This window comes from Aythya fuligula, chromosome 9 (assembly GCF_009819795.1).
Source record: "Aythya fuligula isolate bAytFul2 chromosome 9, bAytFul2.pri, whole genome shotgun sequence".
NCBI lineage: Eukaryota > Metazoa > Chordata > Aves > Anseriformes > Anatidae > Aythya > Aythya fuligula.
In genome coordinates this window covers 8,283,046-8,306,595 of record NC_045567.1, presented here as the reverse complement: position 1 = coordinate 8,306,595, position 23,550 = coordinate 8,283,046, and the positions used below count along the sequence as shown (strand labels likewise).

Below are 23,550 nucleotides of genomic sequence, written 5' to 3'. Positions count from 1 at the left end.
TTAAATGTGTCATATTTTTGTTGAATGCCAACAGCACAACACTGAGAAGAGATAAATACACCATGGGCACAATGAATCACAAGCTCTGGTAGCCTCGCCCCAGTCCCAAGAGACTGTCTGGAGCTGGCCAAAGGAGAAAACACCATGGCCTGTTTTTCTTTTACTTCCCTTTTGCTTGGAGAGTGCACCCGTGGGAATGCAGGAAGCAGGAGGCATCGTGCCCATGCAAGAATCCCGGATGCCAAGAGGAGCAGGAGCGCCCAGCAGGGAGGAGGCTGGCACCGCACTGCATTGTCAGGGGGCGCAGGCTGCTCCTGCTGCCCAGGGCAGGCTGCCCAGCTTCTGACACCAGGGTGATGGAAAGAACCGTGGCCAGCACAGTGAGTGCCAGGGTGACACCACGAGTCGGTGACAGCAGCCTCCCATGAAGGCAGCTCGTGAGTTGGAGACTATGGGCAGAAGCATGCCCGTGTGGTGCTGTGCAACCCCTGCACTCTGCTCAGGGCAGGCTGGGCTTCAGAACAGCCATCTGCGGCCAGGCTGGGGCAATAAAAATTTAACCTCTGGCTGGGGAGGAACTGGAGGTAAGCAGCAAGAAGGACGGCAGAGTTCGGCAACATGACCCGTGGGGACAGGCTGAACGAACTGGCGTTGTTCTACCCAGAACAAGACAAGGGAGATGAGTTAACCTCTAAATATATAACAGCCTACCGCAGAGTACGTCAATAAACTGTTCTCTGTGCCCACTGGGGACAAGGGAAAAATTACAACAGCAGAGATTTTGAAAAGACGGTGAGAGAAAGCTTCCAACTGCAGGATAATTAAACCCTGGCAGAGATACAGCTTGCGACATCTCCATCAGTGGATGTTTTTAAGACCAGGTTAGACAAACCTTTGTCAAGAACCATGCTTTGGGGCAAGGAGGATGGACAGTGTGGATTTGGGGGACCTTCTGAACTCTCATTCCAATTGTTTCCAGCTGTTTCTGTACTGACATCAGACGCGTCAGGAGAAGTTTTTTGCTGTAGCTCAGAGTAAGGCCATTCGTGCAGGTTCCTGCATGCTTCAAGGAAAGCCAGGCTGAGCAACAGAGATAGGGGCAACTTTTTGTCATGAAGCTATTAAAGCTTTAATCAAAGAGCTAAGAAACTGAAGATAGGACTGAATATATTTATTTTTTTCACATAAAAACCACTCAAAGCCACCCTTACATGCCTCTCAATAAAGGAGTCCTGTTCTTCCCAAACTTCTAACGTTAGCAGGCACAGATCACAAATGCTCCTCGCTGGAGAGCTGACTGCTTGTCTGCAATGTTTCTAGCAAGAACTGCTACGCTGTGCCCTTCCTCCTCTGACCAGACAGCTGTACCTTGGTGTGTGCATGTAGCCAGGGGGCAAAGCTGTGCCAGCCACCACCCTGAGGCCTGTTCCTTTCCGTGCAGCCACCCAGGGGCCTGGCGGCTGAGCCTGGAGGAGGATCCGTAACGCCAGGACGTGCTTCTTTGTGTGCTGCAGCAGCTACTGGTGCTGGCAGTGGGATGAGAGCCTCTGAACTGGCTGGGACACGTGCTGGGACAAAAGCCTTCTTTTTGTGATTTTCGTCTTTCAGGCTGCACGGCCTTTTAGAGCGGCAGAAAAAGAGGAGAGCCTGTGACTGCAAAGGTCACCCTGCAACCGCTTGTTCTTCTGCAGTGTGGGGAAAAGCATCTCAGACAAAGAAGCTGGAGACAGCGTTGCTCCCTGGAAAGAAGCACGGCCAGAAGGCAGGAGTCAAGAGTGAGATGAGGCAGCATGCTCGGTGTGTCCCTCTGGAATTTGGCTGCTCTCCCTTGCTCCCCCTGTGGTCCCTGCTGCCTGCCCCAGGGCATGGCAAGGCAGGTGGGTGAGGTTCATCCCGCAGGGCCACGGGAAGGATTGCTTTCGTTTATCTTCACGTTTTGTAACTGCTTCCAAAGCCAGGGAAGGTTTCCCTCCTCGATGGGTGGTCCCTTCGCAGGCAGCATCAGGGTTTGAAGCCTCAGTGCAGCAAGAGGGGAGGGATGAGTGGTGCCATGAGGAGGAGAGGTGCTTGCTGTACCAGCTGGGGGATTTGAGCAGTTATGCTCCCTCCTGCAAGCTGTGGGGGGATCCGAGGTGCAGCTGAGGAGCTGTGAGAGGGGACTGCATAGTGGGAGACATGGGGGCAAGCAGGTGCGTTACCCACCTGGGCCTCCAGGGGAGGGCAGGGGGCTTCCATCTGGCTGCTGCTGGGGACGGTGGCTATGTTCCTGCGTGGTCTGACTGCAAAAGGACCAGCGAGATGCTCAGTGAAGGATCTTACCCCCAGGCCAAGACCTTTCAGAGCAACCATCCGCATAAACAAACGTGATTAGTGGTAAGTGTGGGCTGGCCAGCTGCCTTTCTTGCTTGTGATCCTGCTCAAAGGAGCCTCACAAACTCAGCTTAGCTTCAGCGTGTAGGTTTAACCACCTTGTAAGTGCTGGGAAGTGTCCGAAACCATTTTGCCCATGCAGCAAAGCGCCTCTGTCCTGTGATACCTGTTATAAATGAAGTCTCAACTCAATCTGAATTTAGTAATACATGTATTTATACTTATAAAAGGTATAAAAGGCAAGTAAACAGCGCTGGGTGTGTGGGGAGTCTACACTCCACCAACACGCACACACGAACATCAAACATTCTAAATATACAGAACATTGCTTTACATACTAAACAATTAGAAAAGGTAACAATCAATCCTCTAAGTTCCACGACTTAACAGTCTCCATTTTCCATTCCTTTTGAACAATATGTCTCGCTTTAAGTTGTTAAGCAACTCAGTCTTTGGGCCTTATGTATCCCGTTCTTCCTGCATCAAAGAAAAGCATATCCATCTCCTTTTCAAGGCCAATAGGGCCTGGGTCAAACGGCACGTCCAGGTCACCAGGGGGCGGAACAGCAAAGGCCTTCGATGGCTGTAGCAGCAGAGGGGCCGATGGCGTAGCAGTCGGATCAGTAAAGGAGCCCGCAGCTCCCTCACTGTCTGGCAAACCACACGTGTTGGACTGTGGTCCCACATGGCTCTTTAAGGCCTCAGAGACTGCTCGCCAGGTGCTGAGCAATCCCACTGCAACCTTGTCGTCTTTAGTTGCAGAGTCCCACACCTTGACCTCAGTTTGGTCCCATATTTCAGGCTCATAAACTGTCCGATTGTTAATAAGGAGAATAATCTGTAAAGTTACCAGGACAGTCTTTGTTCCTAATGACATATGATTCCCCACAATGCGCAGCTGTTGACCAGCGATGGCCAGCTGTGTGCGGCTCCGCTTCTCTCAGCTTGAGCTTCTCTCCAGCTCCGGTGTGCCCATTTCCAGCGACTTTCAGTACGAGCTTCTCTGAGCAGTTCGCTGAGTCTGGCCGAACCGATTTCCATGAGGCGATCAATGTGCCTGTTCCTGTCCTGGTCTCCGTTCTGCCAGCCTGTTCCTCTTCACTCCTTTTTCCTGCTTCTTTATTGATAACATAACTTTATCGTGTTGCCTTCCTTTTTTTTTTTTTTTTTTTAATCCCTGAGGGCAGGCTCCCCTCTTGCACCCTTCTCCCCACAGCAGTTCTTTTCAAAACAACTTTTCATTGGGCAAACAACTTTGAATGGAACAACAACAGCAAACACCCAGAAACATCCACGCCTTAACGGCTGGGGAACAAGAAACCGGAGACTGCATGGAGTCTCCTGAGTCACCCTTCTTTGTTCCCTCTAAACTCTTTTATACTCCTGATGGCCTCATCCTTAAGAGTCTAATGTTATCTCAACCACGGGGCTTTCCAACCCCCATGGCCACACTCCCAAATCTCCCCCTTCTTTATTAATATCAACCATTCTCTCGACAGGCATTACCACTCCATATATAACACCCCAAAGCTCCGGGGCTTGTGCGCCAAAGAGGAGCGTTGTGGGGCCGTGGGGCCATGCAGCCGGGACCCTGCCTGCCCATCGCTGCGGGCCCTGCCTGCATCCCCGTGCGGCCCCAGGAGGGCCACGGAGCCTGCGGAGCATCCCCGGAGCGGGACGGGCACGGAGCGGGGGGGCCCCGGGGGTCCCGGCAGCACCGCCCGGCCCCGGCCGCGGCGGCAACAAAGGCGGGCGGCGGCGGCGCAGGTGGGAAGGGAGAAGGGGAGGAGAGGAGAGGAAGGAGGGGCTCGGCTCGGCTCGGCTCGGCCCGGGCCGGCCGCCCCCTTCCCCGGGTGCCGCCGAGGAGTGCCGCCCCCGCGGCGGTGCTGCCGGAGCGCCCGGAGGCCGGCGGCGGAGCCCCCGCGGTGTCCCCCGGCGGCGGGGCGCAGCCCGTGAGTACGGCCGGGGGCTGGGGGCTGCGCAGCGTGGCAGGAGAGGGGCTGGGGGCTGCTGCCCTGGCGGTGTGCGAGCAGCGAGCCCCGCGGGGATGGTGCCGGGAGGGCGGCGGGGCGCGGGCTGTGCGGGTCCCGCTGCCAGCAGGGAGCGCGGCTGGCGGGGCGCTGCCTGGGGCTCTCGCTGGCCTAGCGGGAGCCAAACCCCCCTGCAGGGCTGTCGGGGGGTTACCGCTGCCGAGCTGTGCTGCCTGAAGGCAGGGGAGCACCGCGATGCGCTCCCGGTCTCCGCACAGGGGAGGACAGCGGCCGCCCGGGGTGCTGGTGTGAAGGGTGCAGCCCTGGGGTTTGCTGCAGGAGCTGCTGGCTGTAGCAGCGTGTATCTGTATCTCACAGAGCCAGCCTCCTCACCTGGCGCCCGGGGAAGGGCAGGTTTGGAGTGTGCAGCCCTCCTGCCCGGGTCACGGCATCGGCGAAGGTTTCAGCAAAGCTCGGGGTAATGGTGGGGCTTGTGTAGAGGTGAGCAATACTGGACGTGCCGTAGGAAGAAGAGTATTCCTGGCAAAAACCTTCCCCAGAAGGCCCCTGGGACTCGGGCCAGGAGTGCAGCATGAGGCCAACTTTCCCCCTTCGTTTCTGCAAGGGCTGCAGGAGCTCATGGGGACCCGGCGCTCCCCTCCTGCAGGCAGCGCGGCTCCTCTCCGCCACGTTGGAGGCACCACGGGCACAGGGTCCGGCAGGATGGAGTGTGTGTCACCGCCTGGCTTGGCTCCTGGGGCTGTTTGCTGCTGCCAGAAGTGGCCGTGGTGTGGGGAGCAGTGAGCAGAGCTGCGTGTGCTCGGGAGAGCCAGGGGGCCTGGGTGCCAGGGACGGGATGGCACCACGGCCTGCAGCTGCCCCACGCTGTGCTCTCGCTCCTTTTCGGTCATTTTGTGGATGCTTCCTCTAGGTGGACAAAGTGCCGTGCCATGGCCTTGTTTGTGGTAAGCAGTGGCAGTGGTTCAGGCTCTGCGGGCGTGCTGTGCTGTGCTGTGCCTGCACCTCTCTGCAAAAGCGGTGGCTGGGCTGAAAAGCCTGCCTCAGAGAGCTGGGCAGTGAACCACCAGCTGGGACCAGCAGCATGCCTGCCTTGCTGACAGCAAGCATAAGGTTATGTGTCATGATTCAGAAAGTGAGAGGAATACATGAGTGTCTCCTCCACCTTATCCTGTGCAAGCAAGCATGTGTTTGCAAGGCTTTGATAACAGGGCTGCTTGCTCGGCTAACTGCTGGTTGTTTGGAAGTAGCTGATACTTGGTTGAAACCAAGCTGTGGACGTGGAGGTGCATCATCATTGGCCAAGACCTAATTTTTCTGGGACAAAGCAGGCAAGTACTTGAATCGTAATTTGTAACAGTTGCTGACAGAGTTCCCTCTTGCAGGAGCTGTAAATGCATGGGAGGAAATTAAAAGTCCCACAATGAGATGGCCGAGGGTACTTCAATTAATGGCAAAGTGGATGCAGCCAGTGATGTTTCATATCTTTAAGTCTGATCTTGTGGCTGTGGTTCAAGAGGAACTTGATTGCAGAAACGGGATTACTGCGTGCTCAGAGGCTTATTTCCCTGTCTGTGCGAGAGGATAGGTGGCCTGCTGAAGGGCAGAGCTTTCCCAAAGGCAGTGCACAGGTGACAGCGCCCTTGCAGGCAGCGAGCACGCAGCTGGTAGTGAAGCACAAGTCCCTTCTGGCTTCCACGCTGCTCCAGGCTGGAGGGAGTGGAGGATGGTAATTGGTGCTAGCCAAAATCCACCTCGGGTTGTCCTACCCGGGGCTCTGAGGCTGGCCCAGCTGGCTGGCACTGAGGACGATGTTTGAACTCAAGGTCTGTCACCTCCCTCTGCTTCTCCTGACCCACTTGAGCCATTGCACCGGCAGCTTTTGGAGGGGCAGGAATGGTGCAGTAGGGCCGCAGTCCTCTGTCATGTTCATGGGAAGGTCAAAGCAGCCCTTGCAGCCCTAGGGCAAAACATCATTTTCCTGTTCTCAACTCAGCATTTATAAAGATGGCAATAAAAGATCTGACAGTATTATTTTGATGATGTTTTATGAAACATACTGGCCTTTACTGTAGCTCTTGTCTTTGCTGGAGTAATGTAAAACCCAATTCTGTAAAGGATTTAGCAATCAAAGAGCATTATGAATCAGTCTGATACTTCATCCCAACCACAGCCCTTCTTAGGTTGCTGACCTACATACAGCTTTTGGCATAGCTGCTTCAGGGAGGCCGGGCTCCATCTCTGAACGTGAGGTGGCCCGCGTGCTGCCGAGCTGTGAGATGTCTGTGTGTGCTGGGAACGTTTTCACCGAGGTTACGAGCAGGTCTGCTGAAATCCCTTATCGCTTCAGCCGTGCTTGAAGCTGGTGCTGCTTGGCTGGGAACTTGTCTGTGACGTGCGAGCCATGGTAGTTCCTCTGAAAGCTCTTTCAGTTGTAACTGTGCTGATTAAAAAACTTGAATATGAAAGGAGGTGTTTTCGCTGTAAAGAGCTCCTAGATACCTGGCCAGCAAAACTCCTTGTTATCAGATGCTTTAATTACTTGTGTAATTAAAAAACTTGGGAAAACTTCCGTACTTTGGGCATCTGCTTATAGATAAAACCCAGGCTTGTTGCCTTTTTTAAAACACACGTGGCAGTTCAACCCCTAGTGACATGTGAACCCAAAGCGTCCTTCCTGAAACCACCCCGGAGGCTCGCTGTGCCCGTGCACATCTCATCGCTGCCGTGATGTGGGCAGTAAGGAGGTGAGCAGGTACGAGGAGGGGCTGGAGGGGGGTCTGTGAAGCAGCAGCTCCATGGGGAGCTCAGTCTGCTCCCTGCTGGCTTGTCCATCAGCCGAAGGACACCGGTGCAGTTCTCACTGAGGTGGTGGCAGTGAAAACAGACAAAGCTGATGTGAGCTTGCTTTCTGCTGCAGCTTGGGAAGGTGAGGAGCAGGATGACACGCTGTAGCTGATGGCACGCAGAGCAAAGAGAGTCTTTGGGGTGGGTCAGTGTTCAGCTTTGCAACAGAGCAGGGCTGTTCCCGGCTCCGAGCAGTGTGGGGTCTGGCAGTGTTGGCTCCCTCCCTGGGTAAGGGAAAACACTGGTGTAAACTTTTTCTTCTTTCTTTTTTTTTTTTTTTTTTTGTGTACCCTGTTGTGGACATCTCTGGTTGTGTGGGCACATCTGTTTGTGTTTGTTAAACACCACGTTGAGCAATGGTGCTGCGCTGGTTAGTGCTTTAAGGCGGCACTTAAGCCTGTTCGTATCTGTCATGATTTCACCTCTGCAAGACAGAGCCCGTGGTGTGCAGGACAGCTGGAAGCAAGGAGAGGGGCGTGTGTGCTTCCCACCACGTGCCAGCAGCCCACACACCTGCCTTTTGGTGTGGTCGCGGGTGCCAGCTCTGGTGAAGGACCTTTGAAGCGGGGTGTATATATGCCGGTGTTTTCATCTGCAGGTCTGGGGTATTCAATCTAAGCTGGTCCTGAGAGCTCCTAGGAGCTCATTTGGGGAAGAAACAGGGCAGAGTGACAGCATCTCTGTGAAGTCTGTCCCTGCTGTGGCTGTGTGCTGTCCCCGCTGCGTGCTGTCTGCTAGGTTTTTGTCTCTGCAGGTCCCGAGTAGTGCGTTTGCTTCACTTGGGTTTGTTGGTCCCTTGGCAGCCTCTGGAAGCTGCCTGCTGAGTTTCTGCCTTGTGTTGGGTGTCTTCAGAGACTTGAGAGTTGCAGCTCTGCCAGAAAGATGTCAGATGATCTTAAATATTTGCTCATGATCTGTTCCTCACAAGATACCATAACCTCTGTTCTCAAACAAAGGTTGCAGAGACAGCTGCAGTGCAGCATCTTGCTTATTCCTCTGTCTTCGTAAAAACAAGTCTGCTTGTGATAGCTTAATTTAGAATAGAAACACTGCACAGGATATCACCCCTTGTACCAATGGGGTGCTGCAGGGCAGGGAGGCCTCCACTTTTTCCCTTTTTACCCTTGTGCCCTGGATACCTGGAACAGCACCTCTGTGAATGCAGGAGAAGAGAGCTCTGCCAGGCTGAGCTAAAATGTCTGTGCGCTCTTGATGTGTGTTTCCTCTGGGAACTGGCAGCTTCCGAAAATGAACGGAGCGGAGCTGCCTTCCTTCTGCTGCCTGGTGTGTGCTCCGGTGCTGCTGGAGCAAGCCAGCGACCCCCAGCCAGCTAGCCCAGGCGTGCTGCTGGTTCTGATTATCGCCGTCCCTTTCCCAAGGCACCTGGAAATATTTAGGAACTTCACTCAAATGCACGGCGCAACTTCTAAGTACACGTTGAGTGTTAATACGTCTAGCATCTACGAGGTCCTTTGCTGGTGCCTGCTCCCTCCTGCCTAGGTTGGTAGAGAGGGCTGTCAGCAGGAGCAGGGGAGGGGGTGGGTGTTGTGCTGTACGTGGTCGCTCACTTGGGGCACAGAGATCAGCAGAATTACGAAGCTGTTGGAATGAAGCATGGAGCTGGAGCCAGGCCTGTCACATGCACCGTGCACACAGATCTGCATTTCACAGCCCTTACCATGCTGGTGCTGGAGCCCTGCCTTGTGGCTGAGATCCCTGACTCTGAGAGAAGCTGAGAGCAAGATAGCACTCCTGGTGTAACTGGTGCAACCCTTCCTCCTCTGGGGAGTGAAGCAGTTTGCATTTATAACTGTAAAACTTTGCGGAAAGGTAGAAGTATGCCTCACGGCCCGTCTCTCGTACCACTACAGCATTCGCTGATTAGAAAATCACAGAGATTGAAATTGGTTTGCCACGGTTCCTGCAAGTGCCCTGTGTGCATTAATGGAGGTCACAGTCCGTAGGAAGTGTGCCAGTGGTGTAAGTGAGATGGAGAGACAATAGGACTTGTCATGGCAGTCTTGCAGCAAAGGTAGCTGCTTACTGAAACGGTTCTCCCAGAGGCTAAAAGTGATCCATGGTCGTAGTTGTCCCCTGCAGAGCACAAATCTCAAGGAGCTGTTTTTATCTTGAAATAACATTTAACTTGCAACGCAAGGGTGGAAAGGTTTTGTGTTTTTCTAGATTCATTTGTAGGACTGAGCGTTCAGGAAGTGCTGCTGGCAGAAAGGTAATGCAGACCACCACGTGCCTTCTGAACAGAGTAGCTCACGCACTGAGCATCCTAAAAACAACTGTGTAGTAAAAATTACATAAATAAGAATTTTAAACACAAATCACAAGGATTTTCTGTTTCCTTGACTTTGTTTCCTATCTTCATGACCCAACTGGAATCCTGAAACCCTTTGTGCTTGCTAGGGGTCTTAAGAAAATTGGAGATTTGAATGTATGAGATCATAGATGTTACAATCAAACTATATTTTATTGTTTTCATTTTAATGTAAGCCTATATAATTAACATTAATACACAACCCAGTGTTTGTTTCCTCAGCAGAGATTCGGTATAAAGAATTGTCAGGGTGCTGGGTGCTTCCTAAGTGAGATTCATCAGCGGAAACCAAAACCTTGTTCTCTGCCAGCTCTGTGCTGATTTGTCTGCGTGAGTTTGGTTGAAATATGATTTATGTTTATGTGGCCCCAGGTAAAATTCCGCAACCTGGGCAGAATCCAGAGGAGAAAGTCAAGGTGCAGAAAAAGAATACAGGTCAAATTAAAACCCTTTTTTGATTCTGCAGGATTTTATGACCCAGCACTGTGTATCATTACTCTTTGGCTCTTTCAAAGGGAGCTTTTCCACTTTTGAGGAGTTTTGCTGGTATGTTCGCGTAGTAGCTGGAGGCCTCTATGCTCCGTGCTGCTAACTTCTCAGCATCACTGAGGTGATGTCTGCAGGTGTGTGAGAAGGGAGCTGAGAGGTGGGTCTGGTATTAACCGGTACAAAGGCAGCAATCTGTTGGAGGTGGGCAGATTTGCTGGGAATAGTGCAACAGTGGAGGAAGAGAGAACTTCTCCTTCTTCCTGGTGCCAGGCTCTTGGCACCCTTTGGGGCGGAAGGTGGTCAGCAGCGCTCTGGGAGGAGTGCTTGTGATAAGGACCAGGAAAGCACGGACTCCTGGAAATAAGCAAAAAAGGAAAGATGCTCCAGAGTGTAATGAAGGAGAAAACATGGCAGTGCTGGGTACTGGAAAGGCACTCGGGTCTGGTGGCAGAGAGGAGGAAGGGAAGGCAGGGTGAGGATGGTACCAGAGGGTGTCCTTCCTTGGGGGGGTTCCTGCTGTGTGGAGAGAAGTGTCGGAGAGTGGAGCTGCTTTTGGGGAGAAATAAAACAAAGAAAAACACGCTGTAGGAAGGAGTGGTTAAGTGGATTTAAGATGGAAAGGAAAACAAAAACCAGAAGAGGCCAGGCTTGAGGGTAAGTGGAACAGAGATGGTGTTGGGCTTGAAGGAATGAGGAGCAGAGATATAGGAATAGTCCCAAGGATGTGTTTTGTTGTTGGAGGCAGTGGAATTCCTGCAGGCCAAGCTCCCGTCATTGATATAACTGAATCACTGATATAAATGTAATTGGGAAGGGGTGGTTTGGAGAGATGTGAGAGTGCCAAGCTAGAAAAGCAGAAAGAGCATTACTGGAAGAACGCTTCAATTGAAGGATGGCTTGCATGATGAGTTAGCCAGACTATCTGCTCATAATATAGATTGGGGACTGAGATCACTGGAATTTTCTGGCTCTTCAAATTAAATTTTACATATTTTTAAAGAATAGCTTTCCTGACGTCTGGCCAAATGACTCCTCAGACTCCTCAGTTCACCTGTGGACTGAGGAGTCTGAAAACATGCCCAAGGCTTTGCTTTGAGTAGTGGCCCTGTGTGCGTGGACATCCGTGTCGTGTGCGTGGTCATCTGTGCTGAGCCTGCTGCAAGGTGTGGACTTCAGAAAGTGCCACGAGTGAAGAGAGGGAAGAGAGGTGGGAGAGGTGCATGGAAGGAATCTCATTGTCTTTAGATTTATCTGCTACTTTTCACAGCAGTCGCTACTTGCTGTCTTTCATTTCATTCTTCTGTAACCCAGCGTGGGTGTTGGTTGGGAACATTTTAGGCACTGTGGATGCGGCTCATCAATTTGAGTTGTGGTTAGGAGCGTGTTCTTGAAAATCTGTGGGAATTCCTTCACATCTGTACCTGAGGTAAAAATCAAGTTCACTTTCAAGTGTGGCAAAGCCCCTTTCTGCCTTCCCTTTCTCCCTTTTGGAAACCTGTTAGCGTTCTGCGTTTGCTCTGGGCAGGTGAGGGTGGTATGGCAACCCTGCAACTCTGCTCCTGATGCGGTTTTGATCTCTCAGGATAAAACCAGGGAGAAATCCCACAGAAGTGTTCCCCAGGAAACCGTGGGCAAGTTTCTTGTTCAAGGTTCACGTGTGTAACCAGTCTGTCTGTGGTTCAGCAGCCTCTGGTTTTGGCTGAACCCCAGGGAAAGAGTTCTTGACTGGGATTTTGGAGGTGAGTTGAGCTCTGGACTTTGTCGTCATCTCTGGGCAGACGGCTTTGCAAAGCACCAGTCTTCTTCAGACGGACAGCACTGGTGTGTTGCAATGAAATGTGTGCTTTAGGGTTGAGAGGTTCCCCTAGTTATTACGGGAGCGTAATCAGATACATATTTCATTAGATATTTATGGATTGTTTAATTAGATGGATAGATAATCACATGCTTGCCATCTAGGTAGGGAAAAAAAAATCAAAACAATTAAGGATTAGCTGTAAAATTTGATGTCAGAAATGGTGTTAAGTTTCTGCTTGGACACTCTTTAATTATATTTTGTTTAGTCCATGCTGGAATTAAATGAAAATGAATGAAACCCACGCTTACCTGAGCTAGAAATGAGAGGTCTCACCAGGGTCATTAATGCATATTAACTCATACTTTTAAAATTCCTGCCTGCCATTAATTTGGCTTAACTCTTCCCATCTGTCTCCATGTAGACAAGACTCCAGAAGCCTAACTTGCTTTGAGGTGTTGCGGAAAGGCCAAGGTTTCAGCGCTCTGCGTGCCATGCCCTGCCACACGTGCAGTGCAGCAGGTAGGTGCTGTGGTGGGGTGGTCACATCCCTGTTGCGGCAGTGCCAGCTGGAGAGCTGGGGCTGTAGCACAGCTCTTCCTGCTCACAGCACGGCCTCAGGGCTCATACCTGTCCTCAGCAGAGTTTTACACTGGGTCTTAAGCTGCTGATGTGCCAGAGCCATTTTTGGGCAGCGCTCATCCTCTCCAGCACCTTGTCTGATGGGCAGCTGAGCTGATAAAAGTCTCACTTCTTTCTTCATAGCTTCTACCAATTTCTTGTGGCTTTCTGCACCGGTTTTGGGAGGAGGACGAAGGAAGTGGAGTTCAGACAGGCTGGAAGCTGCAATATGCTGCTTGTTTGCAGCGCCTTGTCTGGGGAAAACAGCGAGGGGCTCCTGGAGAGCTGGCAGGCACGGAAAAGGGATGCGGCTGGGGTCGTACCTGGAGGAGACTGCTTCTGGGTGCCAGAACCCCCTCAGCTCTGGTTTGCATGGATTGCCTTTCTTCCTGGCCACGCTGCAGCTCCTGCTTGGGCCACGGTTGCGCTGGAGGATGTGGTGTGGGCTGGCTGCCTTCCTGCTGCTGCCTTGTGTCCTGTCTGAGGGAAGTGTGGAGAGCAGAAAGTGGTGCCCAAGCCTGCCTCGTGGCAGGCAGGTTTCCAGTTCTGTCACTGGGAAGGTGGTGGCAAGAGCGGGAGATTTCTTCTCTCCTCTATCCTAGCAATGCTCCTCCAAAGGCATGTGTTTCCCTTGGCGTATGGCCAAGGCAGTAATCAGTAACTTGATTTTCTGTAGTTTCCCTGCAAGTTGCTGGCTTCTGCTTCTCTGTTTCCAGCAGTGGTCAGTGTGTGAAGTCTTTCCCCTGTAGCGTTCATGAAGCAATTGAAGGTGAACAAGGGCTGCTGCAGCTGAAGGTGTCAAACCCAAGCAAAGGTACATCCCTTCAGACACTGCAGGCTGTGGCGATGGAGCTCCTGTAGTCAAGCCTATGGCCATGTCTTTGGCTTCATTTTGTATTATAATTTATTTGTAAGAAGGTTCCATTTCATAGCACAGGTAGTACTCTAGTAGCATCAGCCATGTAAAAAAATAAATAAAAACCTGACAGCGTACCTTGTAGTAACAGGGGTTTTGTCAAGCGTAATTTTGTCCTTTTGGAGTTGTTAAGCAGGCAGCCCGGGCTGACAAGAAAAGGGACAAGAAAAAGGACAAGGAAAGGGTTGTAAAGCCAAGCTCAGAAGGCAGGATAGTGTTTAAGTTACACAGCCCTAATGCAACTTGCATCTGTGCTGCAGTTTCTGACTGCATGGTTCCAAGGCTGCTGCTCAGCTTGGTGCTTGTCCAGGTCCCTCTGGATGGCATCCCTTCCTAAGGTAGGATCAACGGCACCGCTCGGCTTGGTGTCACCTGCAAACATGCAGGGGGTGCTCTTCTGTCACTGCCAGATGGTTGGTTGACAGCTGTAGCTGTGCGTATTCTGAGCATTACCAAAGAAACGTGTATTTGGAGTACTCAGACCCTTAGAAAGGGTCCAAAACAAGGCTGCTGGTCTTGGAGTCCGCCCCCGCCGCTTTCTCTGGTTTGGGGCAGGTTGCTTGGTTTCCCCGTACCTCACTGTAACGTTGAGGCAGCTTCTCTGCCCTGCTGGCCCTGCGAGTTGCCGGGGCTCCGCGCCCTGCGGGAGCCACAAGCAGCTCTCAGAGGGCCGTGAGCTTGGAGCTCGCCTGGGGCTCTGTTGGCTGTGGTGCCAGCCTCGTGTCCAGGCAAGAGCACGGCTGGACGGTGCTGAGCTTCGCACACGGTGCCTCCGTGGCTCAGCCTGCGGGTCGGGGTGTAAGCAGGAGCCAAGGGCACGAGGCCGGGCCGGGTGAGCGTCCACGCCTGCACCGCGTGGCTGCCGGCGGGAGGGAGCCGCTGCTTTCCTGGTAATGGCTTAATGGTTCTCTTTTTAACCGTAATTAACCCAGCAGGCAGGGGTTTGATTATTATGTTTTAGAAGAGTTGTGGTGGCAAGGATTGTAATTTGGGGATGAATCAGCAGTACCAATTAAGCAATAAACAAACATGATTTCTTTTACCAGAACGCAGCAGAGTGCTTTCCTCTGCCAAAGCAGCCAGCGGGCACTTGTTCGTGTTGCAGCTGGGGAGGAGAAATAATTTCTCACCTGTGAAAAGAAGGGAAGAAGAATTAATGATAAATTTCTTTACTGCTATCACTTCCTTTTTCTTATTTTTTTTTTTTTTTACCTTGTTTGGGTTGGGGGCTCCTTTGGCTTTTGTTTTTGTTGTGGTTTGTTTTTGTTTTTTTTTTCCTCTTAAGGATGGGATTTTTTTTCTACACTGTTGTGGGGGGGGGTTAATATTGAAGTTCTTGCTTAACCTTGGCATTTGCAAAGGTGACTTCCCATCAGATAACTGCTGGTATTTCTTGCGGTGCTAATACTTGATCTGTAGATAGGCACGAGCACATTTGGGGGGTAAAACTTGGTAAAACTCTCTTTCCCCCACCCACATGTTCTGGCAGCATTGAAAAACAAAATGCAGGACCAAGGGGTGATGTCCTATCTCCATCCTATTTGCAGGAGCCCCGTGTGCCTGGGTCGGGGGACAGCTGTCTTCTGCTTTCTGCCCAGCAAAATACTGCAGCCTTATTAGAGAATTAACATCTGGCTGGGACACAATTTGCTCTATTTAAAATAAAAATAAAAATGTAGCTGGCCTGTTTTCTTCTGCCTGCGACTCGTGTGATAAGAGTGTGGTCTGCACTGTTTCCTGGTGGTGTGCTGGTGACCCTGCTCTGCAGACAGGTTGGTCCTGGCAGCACGGTGGGAAAGAAGCGTGCTGCTCAGAGGGGGAAAGCACAGCCCTGATGAATTGGGCTGAGGCTTCTCTGCTGTGTGTACCAGGCTCAGGCTGTGAGGCTGACCGCTTCGTTGCTGCACATCAATTTTTACAGCTGGAGTGGAGAGAGGGTAGCCTCCTGACCCAGCTTTATATTGTTCTTCTTGTACTTTGTAATCCAACAAAGCAGCATAGAGAGAGCTGGTATGTGAAGCTGCTCACCTCGCTGGCTGCTGGGGCGGAGGAGCAGGAGGTTTGCTGATGTTGCCTGTTCTGTTAAGCTTAGCCTGGGCGGTTGAGCGAATCTGCAACCTTTTTCATGAGAGGTGTCAAAGAAGGTGGAGAGGGCTCTGACCCCCCTGTATGCTCTCCAGATTAATTACGCCTTTTCGTTTTCCCTGTGGTGGCAGACTGGGCGGACTCCCTGGGCAGCCCCTTCCAATGCACGACCACCCTCTCCATGACAAAATTCTTCCTGATACCCAATCTTAGCCTCCCTGGTGCAACCTGAGGCCATTTCCTTGCAGTCCCTATGTTGCCACGGGGATGGCCATACCAGGCCACGATCAGAAGGCGAGGTGGCCAGATCCCTCTCATGCCTACAGCTTGTGGGACAGAGCCCGGTGTGCTTACTGCATGGTGTGAAGTAGCGCGTGGACCAGCGATCCTAGTGACTGCTGTGGCTGCTGCTGGGGCTTCCTAGCCTGGCATGCACATGCAGCCACCCAAAAGCACTGCCGGTTGCCAGAAGAAGCACAAAACTTTGCTTTCAAGTTTAGCAGCCCATTCTTCCTGCCTTCCCTTCCTGCCTTTCCCTGGCCTGATGTAACCCTCAAAGATCTCTTTGGTTTCGTTATTTCTCATGCAGCCTCAGCCCTCGCCAGCCCTGGGGAGAGCTGGGCGCTGGCGGCCTAGCACCAAACATCGCCCTCAGCCCTCTGGCCTGCTTGCAAGGACTTGCAGCACCACGCTGCCTCTTGCAGCCCCCTCTGCTGAGCTTTCTGCTCCTGGCAGGGCTGGGTGCCGCGGGCCTGGGGTCCTTGGGGTTAGAGGTGGCTGTGGTGCAGGATATCAGCGTGTCGGGATCTCTGTAACCTGTGGGTACTTGGGTTCCCGACAGCAGGGAGCAGAGCTGCAGGACGTGTGGGGCAGACCCGTGCCATGCCATGCACACAGGCTGGAAACTTGCCTGGGGCAGGGTAATTATGGGAGGCGGTGCTTTTTGTGCGGGTTGTGTGCACCGACTTGCTAAGCAGTCTTGTGATGAATATCTTATTTAAGAGGATTTTAGGACACGTGTTGTAGTTACTCCTAGTTTCTTGTAGAAATAGGGGAGAGGTTAGAGAAATGAACTCTGAAAAGGCTTTTTTGTGTTTCTGGCCAAGGCTCCGCGTGGTCGCTTGTTGCTGCAGGTGTGCCTTGTGTGTCCTGGCTGCCCACTGTGGTCCCAGGGCCAGCAGTCTGTATGACCGATACGGCTGTCTCACATTGCATCCTTCATTTCTTTCCTAGGCCAGAAAACTCAACTCGAGGTGAGATGTGGGCATGAAGAACTGCATGCACAGCTTGGATGTGGCAGCAGCTCGCCTGGACCTCACCTGGCCACCCCGCTGTGACTGGAAGGGTTTTGCAAAAGCTGCTGTGGACAGTGAAGGAACCTGGAGATGAAGGTAACAGCCGTGCCTCTCTTCCCTTCCCTGTGCCTCTTTTTGCTTTTGCAGGCCTGGCAGCAAGAGCATGGCTGCTGTCAGCATGGTAAAGGCACGTATATATGAAGGCATTGCTGTCTGTGGAGGGGCTGTCTTGAGTTGCATGCGAAGTTGAGAGGGGTGTGAAGAGAACTGGGAGGGCTCTCTGCTCTTCCTCTTGCACCTCCCCTATACTTTCTGTAAAGCAAAAAATGTTTGTTCTGCTTCTGGGGGGAGCTCTTGTAAATGTTGATACGTACTGGCTAAGCTCCAGAGATAAATGCCTGAGATGCGGTTGCATTCTGACTTGCATAAAACTAAAATGAGATGTGTGCTGGGGCTCGCTTTGGTTTCTTTCCCCAGAAACCCCTTGGGGATATTGCTGGTGGCACTGGGTTAGAGTAATTAGCTGGATGGGTTCACAGACAACCTCTGCTCAACATCCCTGGAGATTTCCATGCTTTCACTGGTGGTGCCCCTACTTTTTTGCCCTCTTCATCGCTCTTCCCTGACATCCTGTCCCTTATCACAGCACTGCAAGCATTCATTAGCTGTCTCCCTGGATGATTAGCTGTGCTGCCTATGGAATGTTCCCAGTGCTTTGTGCTTTAGTGTGGGGCCAGATTAGTCTAATAAGTGTGTGAATGGGCTACTCTTTGGTGCCCAGTTCAGTGTTTCGGTTGGGCACAGCAAGGTTTTGGGTAACCTGACTGGGAAGGTGGTGGTACCAGGAGCCCCAAGGTGAATGCAGACCTCTGCTTTGTCACGTTCCCCGTTTAACACCACCTTCTGCACATGGGAGACCAGAGGAAAGCAAACTCAGCAGGGGAGATTTTTAGCAGTGATTGCAAGTATGGGTTTTGGACTTAGGCCCATTTTCATGTGTGAAGAGGGTTTGAGAGGATTTCATTGTACAGTTGCTTTTTTTAATCCTTAGCTTCCTGGCATCAGGAATGCCAGGCAGCAGTGGCCTCTGTCCCTTCCCCATTTCCTCCACCGCTGGAAACGTGGTAGTCGTCCCTCCGCTGCTTAAAACCTGAATCTTTAATATGGAAAACGCACCCCCCTCTCTTCCCTTCTGGCCAGGGAACACTTCCCAGTGTTGTATTACCTTTAGCATTGCAAACTGGAGAGCCCCAGCCGTGGCGGAGCGGCTCAGCAACCTCCTGCCTGTGGGCTGAGGGCAGGGAGCGGCTGCTGCTGTAGTGCCTCGAGACCCAGGGGTACTGGACCCTGCCAGCACCAGCAGGAGTGGGAATGCGCTGCTGGAGACAGGTGAGTGGAAGAGAGAAGAGGCACGGCACGTTGCCCTGGACATCCTTGGCAGCTGTTGTTTTCCTGGGGAAAGAAGGAAACTGAGCCACAAACAGCTTCTGGTGAGAGGATTTCAGTATAGAATAGAGGATCAAGCAGGTCAGCCATGGAGTGTTGCCTATGTAAAAACTTTTATTTTTGTGTGTGTGTGTGTGTGTGGAAACAAGGGGTTTTGTTTGTTTTTCTCCCATGTTCCTTGATGAGAATCCTCTGCTCATCAGGCAAAGAAGTGACTCACAGTGTGACCTTGGGCTTGCTGCTGAGATAACAGGATCTCGGAGCGCTGTGTATCTTGCAGGAGTGGGACTCGTACTCCCTGGGAAGGTGTGGCAGCACGGAGCAGCTCTGTGAGCCCATGTGAAGTGTAAGTTTGCACCAGCCAGTGTTACTTTAGCCTCGGTTGGATGCCAGTCTTTAAGACAGCAGAAATCTAAGGCCAAGCTGACCTCTCAAGCACAATTTTTGCTTTTAATCCAGAGATATTCATTCTCTTAACCTACCTTGGTAGGACAAAGTCTTTATCTCCTTTTGAAGCGCTGAGAAGTTGGTCTGTTGGACAGTCACACCCAAACCTTTTACTAAATGAGGTTTTGGGAACCGTGTCCCCCTGGTACTTGGGGCCTGGGTGACAGATGGGAGGAGCACGGCCACGCACAAGGACGACGGGAGGCTCATTGTGCTGCCTCTTCAGCAGCAGCAGTTCTGCAGCGTGGGTGTCCAGGCTGGTTGAGCACACTCAGCACTGTCTTGGACCCGGTACTAAAATAGTTTCCTCTAAAGGGGATGCGTGAAGTATTGTGCAAGATAGCAGAGTAATTAAGCATTGTGTAAGATAACGGAGTAATTAATTCTATTAATTATGAACACTTGATTCTGAAGCACAGTGCCAGCCCACCTGGGTGGTTTTCCTTTAGGGTGGCTCCACGGTTGCTATCGGTTTTGGGCAGCTTTCTGGATTGGGAGCTGGTCATTTGTGCTTGTGGCTCTGGGTCTCCTGGTGCCAGCCTTCTTCTGCCTGTTCAGGGCTTCTGCTGGCTTATGTTTATGAGGTCCGTGCTGCAGTCCCCGGCTTATTCACTTCTGTGTATATTATTCTGGAGTAATTGCTGTTGGTTAGCACTATGCAATATCAGGGTTTAAAAGAATGCTTGTACACATACCTACGTGTAAATATACCTGGGGGTGTTTATATTTGATTTTACAGGGGTGTGTGTGTGAATATTTGCGCTCTTAACGACAAGTGGTTGTGAAGCTGTACATATGTAAGCAGGATGGTGCTCTTGGCTTGGGTTAGGGTTGTACTCTGTTCCAGTCAAGGCAAGCAGGTGTCTTGCTCACCTTCTGTTCAGGTTTGCGGGTGCAGTTGCTGGAGCTACTTCTGTTGCCAGCTCCTGGTGCAGAAGATGACCAGCTCAGGCATTGCTTCTGATGTGAAGCTTCCACAGGAGTCGTATGTGGGCTCTGAAACTCACAGCATCTTGGTGAGCAGAGGACAGGAGCCCAGAACAGTCACTGCACACTGGGGGTCTGGGAGAGATGGGAGGAAAGCTGACAAAAACAAACAAAAAGCAGATAAGAGAAGGACTTTCAAGAAGGAAGGTTCATGGAGGGGAGAAGGAGCTCTGGAGACGGACGTGAGGGTCCCACTGAGGCAGGAGGTGACTGCACACTGCTTCACCCTGGGGAAAGGCCACAGAAATTTGAGCATCCCCTCATGCAGAGCCAGTGCTGAAAGGAGAGTGAAGGGCCTTAGGAAAGGTTTCCCAGGAAGAAGAGGAGTGCTGGAGATGCAGTTATGGTAGGAAAGCTGCTGGTTCCACACAGGTCACGTATGGCAGAAGCAGCTGTGTGGTGGGAGCTCCTTCAGCAGCACTGCACTGGTTTGGGGAGGGCCTCCCGGCTGCTGTCAGGAGCAGCTCTGGCAGGGGTTGTGCATCCTCGGTCTCTTTAAAAATAGCTCTCTTAAAAACAGCGGCAGTCAGAGAAGTGGTTTCGTTAAGCGTAAACCACCAGTGCCTCTGTGCTTGTTGCTCGAGCAAGTGTTTGGTTAGATTGTGCTGAACGCCGTACTTCCATCTCAAAACAGCAGAGCCCTCGCAGAGTCAAAGGGTTCAGGTGACCCAGCGCCTTGAGGTGAGCGTGTGGGGAACTCCGTCCCGCTTCCTTTCTCTTACCTACATCGTCGCCTCTTTTGGCTGCAAACCTGCAGAGAACTCCATGAGTGCTTGTCTTCTCACCTCTTGCTCAGGTGGTCTGCTGTGAGCGAGCTGGCTGAGGACAGGTATGAGAATCCAGAAGCAGCTGTGGTCTGAGGAAAGCCAGCTTGGTCCGCCGAAGGTTGCTGTGCAGCTCGTGTGTGTGAGTACTGCGTGGTCTCCAAGCAGAACCCCAGGGACGTGAGGTTTTGGAGCAGTGGAGGAAGGAGCACCACAGTGTGTTGGCTTTGCCTGTTGTGCTGGTGTTGGGGTAGTTGGGGAGCTTTTAAAGCCCCCTCAGAAAGGGCATGTGAGGTTAGACCCGAGTATTCTCATTGCTGCAGCACGGGTGCTGCACTGTTTGATATCTGCTACAGGTAAAGCCTTACAGAGGCGTAGGCTTTTTTAGGGGTGCAGTTTAGGCTTTATATGTGACCCAGGGTGAGAGGAATGTAAAAGCTGAAGCAGGCTTATCATCTTAACAGACTTCAGACAGTATTCTTAAAAGTATTGCTTTTGTTTCACTAGTGATTTCTATGTTTAACACTTAAGGAGGAGGAAGAATTTAGAGAAGATGACTTGCAGAAGTACTTACATGACTTACTTACATAAAACCGTGGCCTCTCTGCATGTTGGACAGCTTTCTGAAAAGCTTTTCTTTCAGCTACATCAATTTCTTACTGCGTCCTGAATACATTATTTCCTAATTCAAAAATAGGAGGGGAATATAAGAACAGAAGTATGTGAGTATATATATTTGTGATACATCCTGTTCAGGTGGACAAATGGCTTGAGACAAGCCAGCAGCATGCACTGTGAGCCCAGAAGGGCACCTGTGTCCTGGGCTGCAGCAAAAGTAGCCAGCGGGTGGAGGGAAGGGATTGTCCCCCTCTGCTCTGCCCTGGTGAGGCACCACCTGGAGCACTGCATCCAGGTCTGGGGCCCCCAGCAGAAGGAGGATGTGGGGCTGTTAGAGCGGGTCCAGAGGAGGGCCACAAAGATGATCAAGGGCTGGAGCACCTCTCCTACAAAGATAGGCTGAGAGAGCTGGGGGTGTTCAGCCTCCAGAAGAAAAGACTCTGCGGTGACCTCATTGTGCCCTTTCAGTACTTAGAGGGGACTTACAGAAAGGATGGAGAAGGACTCTTTACCCGGGTAGATAATGATAGGACAAAGGGGAATAGTCTTAAACTAAAAGAAAATAGATTTAGAGATTAGGAGGAAATTCTTCACTGTAAAGGTGGTGAGGCACTGACACAGGCTGCCCAGAGAAGCTGTAGATGCCCCATCCCTGGAGGCGTCCAAGGCCAGTCTGGATGCGGTCTTGGCCAACCTGATCTAGTGGGTGGTGTCCCTGCCTATGGCAGGGGGTTGGAACTGGGCGATCTTTGGGGTCCCTTCCAACTCAGGCCATTCTGTGATTGTATGATATCAGTGGAAGCAGAAGGAAATTAGCTGAATTGACCTTGTTCTTGGAGAGGGGAAAAAAAAGACTACTGAAATGCAAATTAAGAATCCCAAGATAGTTTGAGAGGACATTGCTAGGCTTTTTTCTGGCTCTTCTTTGCTCTCATATTGGAGTGATGCACAGCCTTCTAAATGAGAGGGGATGAACTAACTAGGGTACCTGGTTTTGGGGATTCACAGCCAGTTTTGCTGAGGGTCTGCTGCTGTGATTGCCTGAGGATGGGAAAGGCATCTGTGTGCTCGCAGGGGAGTGGGATGATAAAGAGATGGACTCAAGTAATGGATATGGCACAGGCAGATCTGTGCATCTGTATGTTCAGATTACTGTTGTGCTTGTGCCCAAACTGCAGCAGACTGTGATTAGAGTCAACATTTGGTTCTCCATGTGTTGAAAGCCAGTCCTGCACCCAGAGATTTGCCAGGAGACCCCAGAATGGCCACTGTGTACTTCCAGATCCCTTTGCAAGCTTGGACGTGTTGTGGTAGAAGCCTGGATCATGTTCTGAGGAACTGGAGGAGGGAAAATCGTGGGAAGGAGAGGGGGATACACCACTGGGGAGGATTCCCTTACCTGGAGGACTGAGGATAGTGGAGATGAAGGGTCACCTCTAGTTCTGGTCTAGAATTCCTGCTTTTTCCATGCCTGGTGACTGCCTGTCCTCAACAGGTAAATGGGGATACTGGTTGTCCCTTAAAACTGAGTAAAAGCAGGCAGGTTTGTTTAAATAAAATAAATGAGTAACTTTAACCTAAAGCTTGATCTGAGCTAGATCAAAAGTCAGCCTTGTTTAAAGTTTTATGAACTTTAAGCCCAGTGCTTTCCACTTGGGAGGTTAGGTCTGATGTTAAGCAACAAGAAGGACTTGCCATGTCTCAAATGAATCAGGCAGGTGCTGGAGGTGGTGTAAGATCACCCTTCCAGGCTCTAGCCCCGTGTGGGATGTTGTTGTGTGTGAGATGACAGCCGTGTGAAAACAGCAGTTCTTGCTTGAAAGCAGCCAGGCGCGGTGTCAAACGCTGCAGACTTCCTGTGAGTCACCTGCCTGCTGCTGGCTGTAGGAGCCTGTCACATACCACAGCTCAACTGGATTTTGCTTGCGGGTGAAGGAAATCTGAGTTCCTCGTCTGCACATAAGCGGAGAAGTCTGCTTCAGAGATAGAGATCATTTTGGCACGTCTGCTTATTTGTGCAGCCCATCTAGACGTTTTGCTGCAAGAGGTAACTGTATGTAGCGTATGCCGCACGATCTAATCTAAGAGATAAGTTTTGCAGTATTCTGCACGTTCTCTGTGGTTTGTGAAAGTTTGGTTCAGCTGAATGTTGAGCATTTGATGCTGACGTTCAGACTCTTTTCTTAAGGATGGTGGAAGCCTCATTGATGCATTTTGGCCTCCTCTGTTTGGGTTATTGACATACTTCTTTAAATAATTGCATGGATTTTGTGATTAGGGTTCCTGAACGAGTGTTGCATCATGGATTGGATTCGCAGTGAGGTCTGGGGCATCTGCTGCAGTGTGCTCCTTTGGATTGTGAATACACCACTGAAGGTCATCTGCTGATCACCTCATACTTGCTGTGCTCCCATTCGTTTTGGGAAACAGTTTTGGATTAGGCAGGGCTCGAGTCAAGTGGAACCCAATGAGAAGAAGATTTCCAGGAACAGTCTAACTCCCCGCAGATACACTGGTTGCTTGGCTTACTGCAGTTCATGGCCGCAGGACTCC

The 23,550-nt window shown here is 51.5% G+C and overlaps 1 protein-coding gene across 4 annotated transcripts in view; it reads left to right on the top strand.

Annotated features, from left to right (window-relative positions):
- Positions 1 to 4,164: 4,164 nt before the first annotated feature.
- The window catches only part of ST6GAL1 (ST6 beta-galactoside alpha-2,6-sialyltransferase 1), a 42,175-nt gene continuing 22,789 nt past the window's right edge, over positions 4,165 to 23,550 (top strand). For 2 of the 4 annotated variants that reach the window (XM_032192969.1, XM_032192973.1), the window contains exons 1-2: positions 4,165 to 4,322; positions 16,674 to 16,831. The gene's annotated coding sequence lies outside the window, so the exon portion shown is untranslated. Of the gene's footprint in view, positions 4,323 to 4,631; positions 4,647 to 4,825; positions 4,842 to 16,673; positions 16,832 to 23,550 lie in introns of those variants that run through there. The other 2 variants (XM_032192972.1, XM_032192970.1) reach the window with 2 other exon arrangements.